This window comes from Sinocyclocheilus grahami, unplaced genomic scaffold (assembly GCF_001515645.1).
Source record: "Sinocyclocheilus grahami isolate Dianchi unplaced genomic scaffold, SAMN03320097.WGS_v1.1 scaffold706.1, whole genome shotgun sequence".
Classification (NCBI taxonomy): domain Eukaryota; kingdom Metazoa; phylum Chordata; class Actinopteri; order Cypriniformes; family Cyprinidae; genus Sinocyclocheilus; species Sinocyclocheilus grahami.
The window spans coordinates 54,531-60,190 of record NW_015505885.1 but is presented as its reverse complement, the minus strand read 5'-3'; the positions used below and the strand labels follow the sequence as shown (position 1 = coordinate 60,190).

General features: G+C 32.2%; 1 long non-coding RNA gene across 1 annotated transcript in view; it reads left to right on the top strand.

Moving 5' to 3' along the window:
* Positions 1-2,820, top strand: part of LOC107559938 (uncharacterized) — a 6,523-nt gene extending 3,703 nt beyond the window's left edge. Inside the window, exons 2-3 of the long non-coding RNA XR_001605667.1 lie at positions 1,152-1,340; positions 2,809-2,820. This is a non-coding gene — a long non-coding RNA (uncharacterized lncRNA). The remainder of the gene's footprint in view (positions 1-1,151; positions 1,341-2,808) is intronic.
* Positions 2,821-5,660: the final 2,840 nt, after the last annotated feature.

Sequence of the window (5,660 nt, the reverse complement as noted above, 5' to 3'; positions counted from 1 at the left end):
TTGCTGCTCTCCCTGCTCATTCATGACAGGCTGCATGGATGGGCAGGGAGGTTTTTGCCCAGAACAGAACCATACAGCCAAACCAAACTTTATGCTACGTATCTATCATTTTGACGATAGTGGTCCTGACAGAAATGCTGTTAAAGGTTCAAAACAGATTTTAGTAGAAATGTGGTCATGCTAATTCAGCATTGTACTGGGTTAATAATTACGGTTAAATTACATTTTGGTTTAATTAAACAAGCGAGTTATGTAATCAGATTACTTTTTTCAAGTAACTAGTAAAGTAACGCTTCAAGTTACTTTTTCAAATAAGTAACGCCAGTTACTTTTTTTTCCCCATTTATTGATTGAAAGCTCTCCTGTGCCCATGTTGAGAGAAATTGGGAGTAAGATGTTACTTTAGTTCTAGAATAAATATGAACATGCATTAATTCATCTCACTCACTCACTCACTCAAAAAAAAAAAAAATCTGATTTAGTTTTCCTCAAAATTAATAAAAACAGTTAAGCGCAACTCAGAATATGACTCAAAGCTGCAATAATTAAATATGTTAAATAATACGAATATCCTTTATGCATTTAATCCCATTTTATTAACCAATTTGCTGCTGACCTTCAGTGATCCAGTTCAACCGTACTAATAAGAAAAAATTACACAAGATAAACTAACATTTCTTCTTTTTTTATTGCTTTTAAGAGTGTTGAACTTTCTTCTTCTTTGTTCTACTGTACAGACGTGAATTTACATTTCCTTCAGCCTGGGGCTTTTATGTTTGCCAAAAATATAACTTTTTATATTAAAAGCAAACAAGCAAGCCCAGCCCAGATTGAAAAAGTAACGTAAAAGTAACGTAACGCATTACTTTCAATAAAAAGTAACTAAGTAACGTAATTAGTTACTTTTTTAGGAAGTAACGCAATTTTGTAATGCATTACTTTTAAAAGTAACTTTCCCCAACACTGCCTAAGACCACCGCTGGAAAGAGAAATTGGTTGTGAATGCAGCTCATGTGTGTGAGAGAAAGTGAAAGAAGTGAGAATTTAAAACGAGCAATGACTTAAAGGGTTAAAAAGCCAAAAAATTGCGTCTATGAGATCAAGTCTCTTTCCAAAGCGAGATCTATTTTTGTCTTTGCTGTGGTCTGAAGGTACCTCAGAGGAGCTGTAAATTATTCAAAACGGCCACAACAGGCCCTTGTCAGTGACACTTAGAGTAACCTTTCTTTGTCAGTTAGCGGCAGGTTTTGTTGTTGTGCAGATTTGTTTTTGAATGAGAAACCCATATTAGAAGAATCACAATGTAAATGTCCGGTTTGAGGCACTGAAAGAGTCATCATGTCGCGTTCGATATGTGTGACTTTAATCATTGCAACGTGTCTGTTGCAAATCTGCTTTGTAAATTGCTGTAGACCTGATGGGGTGTATCTTTTGGAGTGGGAGACTTTTTACCATAGTAAAAACTGCTGAAGGATTTGCCACCACTTTGGACGAATTTTTTTGTTTTGTGTGTGTGTGTGTGTGTGTGTGTGTGTGTGTTTCCATGAAGAAGCAGATCTATCTAAATGAGGATGTGTGTGTGTGTGTGTGTGTGTGTGTACTGGGGGTCAAGGGGACTGTGTTTGGCTGTTATCTTCTATTTGTCTCCTATCCATGTTGCCTTCTGCTGAGTCCTAACCAATGCCTTTGTAGTTGTACATATTGTACAATCTTTGTTGTGAATTTTCTTTTTTATGTGTAGTTTTCATCAGCCTCACCATGCCAATAAAGGGAATTGTGTCTAATTTATTCTTTCCCTCTTTTTTCTTGTGCATCCAAACTGAATACAATTAGAAGTAGGGTTGCAAAGGGGTGGAACATGTCCGGACACTTTCCAAAAATCCCTGGAATATCCCTCCCCAAAAAAATCCTGGAAAGTAAAAAAAAAATTCTGGAATATTTCCGAAATTTACTGGACATTTTCCACCTTTTTGCAACCCTAATTAGAAGTAGTCGCTCAAATGAGTGTTTCAGCTACATTATGATTTCAATGAAGTCTCTTCTGCTCACCAATGCTGCATTTATGTGCAAAAAAATACAGTAAAAACTCTAATATTGTGAAATATTATTACAATTTAAAATATATGTTTTCTATTGTAATATATTGTAAACTGTAATTTATTCCTGTGATGCAAAGCTGAATTTTCCTCAGCGTCAATACTCAGAAATCATTCTAATATGCTGATTTGCTGCTCAAGAAACATTTCTGATTATTATCAATGTTGAAAACATTTGAGCTGCTTCATATTCATGCAGAAACCATGATAGTCTACCATTCCAATATCTGGGATATGTGAGTATCTGTGTGTTTTTAATAGAAACTAATGCTTTTATTCTGTAAATATGCATTGAATTGATCAAAAGTGACAGTAAAAAAACATGTACAATGTTACAAAAGTGTCTATTTCAGATAAACACTGTTCTTTTTAACTTTCTATTCATCAAAAGAAAAGAAAACATTTCCACAAAATATTAAGCGGCAAAAATTGTTTTTAACATTGATAATAATCAGAAATGTTTCTTGAGCAGCAAATCAGCATATTAGAATGATTTCTGAAGGATCATGTGGCACTGAAGACTGGAGGAATAATGCTGAAAATTCAGCTTTGATTACAGGAATAAATTACATTTTATAATATATTTAAATAGAAAACGGTTTTGTTAAATTGTAAAAACATTTCATAGTTTTTTACTGTATTTTGAATTAAATAAATGCAGGCCTAGTGAGCATAAGAAACTTCATTAAACATTTAAAAATCATGTCTCCAGAATTTTCTGCATTGTGGCGTAAAGCACGCATGCGAACATCATGCAAGCCCTGCTGTTTTGTGCGTATCATCACAGCACATTGTTTTGGATGACTCACTTGCAGACTCAGTTATTTTTGGCGGATGCTCGTGTTTTTGCCGGCTCCGCACGAACCTGGAAAATGAGTGATGATAATCCCGTGGAGCTTGTTTCATAATTCCCATAAACTCTTCTGACGGGGTTTGCATGCGTATTTGTGCCTGTAAAGGGGCCCCAAGAGTTTGAAGCCACATCTGTCCAGCTGAAATGTAATACTGTATCATTACTATTCAGCCTGTGAAACGGTAGAGGAGGTAAATAACCTCTTCTCTCCTGCGAGAGGTGTGGCAGGAGTGGACATTACATTTTAAAAGAAGAGGATCCAGTTGTGGATATTATTTATTTATTTATCTTTTTCATTAATGCTTGGGTTCAGCCTCGGAGAAAAGAGGCACTTCTTTCATTTTGCCGTCACAATCGCGGAGGCAGGAGGTCTCTCGGCGTCTGCCCTTTTCCGGACAATGTAGCTGGAAGCTCAAGAGCCTCACTTCTGTCGTTTTGTGTGATGCAGGTACTTACTCCGGCAATCTGTGCTTCTTTTTCATTTCACATGCACAGCTATTGGTGAAAATGCCCATGTCTGCAGTATTTGAGCATCTATTTCTACCTGCGATCCTATATATACATATATATGACTGTACTTGAAATATGGTGTATTTAATTATACACTAACAGTCAAATGTCTGACAAATTCAGATTCACCTGAAAAGACTCAAATGTCTTGCATTGCAGTATAAAAAAGATGTGTAATTATATTTAATGATATATACAACTATATATACACATTCTAATGATTTGCTGTTCAAGAAATATTTATTACGGTATTATCAATGTTGAAAAATTATTATTTTGTGGATTCTTTGACTAGAAAATCAGTTTTATTTTAGTATTATGTATGTGTTTTTATAGTTTGTTTATTTTTTTATTAAAATTATGAATTAGCTTTTATTTTCTTATTTTTGTAAGTTTTAGTAAGTTTATGTGCTTTTGTCATTTTTATAGTGTATATTTCTATATAGTTTATATTTCATAACTTTATTTTTATTTCAGTTTTAGTCTGATAATTGTAGTACTTCAGTACTTTAGTGATTTTAGTGCTTCGGCTTATTTTATTTCAGACAGTCCCCAAGGCAAGTTTTTCATTAATATGAAAACCAGTATGAAAAATATTTAATAATATAGGAATATTTTAACAACTTATATATACAAATATTGTGACATGATTCTTCAGAAATCATTCTATTGATAAACATTTCTTATTATGATCAATGTTGGATTTTGTGGATTCTTTGATGACTAGAAGGTCAGTTTTATTTTAGTATTATTTATATGCTTTTATTTGATTTGATTGATTATTTATTCATATTTTGAATTTTATTGATAAGTTTTAGTCATTTTATATTTAATATTTCTATATATTTTATATTTTGTAAAATTGTTCTTTTTATATATTGTCAACTTAATTTTAATTTCAGTTTTAGTAATTTTAGTACTTTGGGTTATTTTATTTCAGTTCGTTTCCGAGGCATATTTTCCAGATTTTTATTTTATTATATTGTATTACATTTTATTTTTTTATGTTATTTTATTTTAGCTTAATTCAAATTATTGAAATTTATTTAATAACAACACTGTAGACATTTCAAAAGAACAGTAGTTATTTTACATTATTTAACTTATTATTATTATTATTATTATTTAATTGTTATATATATTTTAAAAATATTTTTTACTGACCCCAACCTTTCTGACTTCTCTTGTAGTGTATGTTGCTTGAAAATACATGTTATCCTTTCAGCTGCATTGAAAACAAACAATGGCAGCAGGAGTAAGGCAACATGAACTGAATCCACCGTGAGATTTATTAGGATGGAGTTCAGAAGCTGTTATTGATGATGATGAAATAACATCAAAGGATCAGTGTGATATTTTGAGGTGTCATCGACACCGATCCCAGCCTCATGCTCCATCTTCTTCTCTCTGGTTATTTTTTAGAGAGCTTTATAAGTGCCTCACAATTCCATTGTCTGAAGGTCTATCAGATTTACTTTCTCATGTAGGACAACAGCTGCAAGTCCCCAGACGTTCAGCCAATCGCCACCTTTAGAAACGAGTGTATGAGGAACATGTCGGATGTTTACTCAGTATTAACTTAGAAAACTTTTAAATATCACTGAGGGTATTGATGTTATTCAGTCTAATGCATAAGATATAAACCACAGTAAGGTGCGCAAGGGACCATATTTATGTCAACGTTTTATAAGGGTTTGATACGGAGCGCAAAAACATTAAAGTTGTTTACGACATTTGAAGTTAATGCTGGCAAAGTTTTCAAGTAATAAAAAGTGGTTGTGTCTGGATGTGAGATTCACATTTGCTGCTATCAAGGTTAACGGTGATTTTAACATTTTAGAAATGTCTCCTGATTTGCATAATTAATTTAGTTAACCTGGTGCTAAACCCAGACAGTGCAATTCATTTTTAATGAAATGTTCTTCGATACAGTGTTGTTATTGTTAACTATTAAAAAAAATGTTCATTGATATAAATTAAGCTGAAATGAAATATAAAAATTTGACAAAAACCTAGAAATTAAAATAAAACAATAAATAAGACAAAATACGTAAAATAGGTAATAATTTGAAGTATTAGCAGAAATTACTAAAACTAAAACTGAAAAAAATATGCATATATAAAAATTTTATAAAAACGTACACTACGATTAGAAATGAAAACAAACTAAAAATAAAATAAAAACAAAATATTAAAATAAA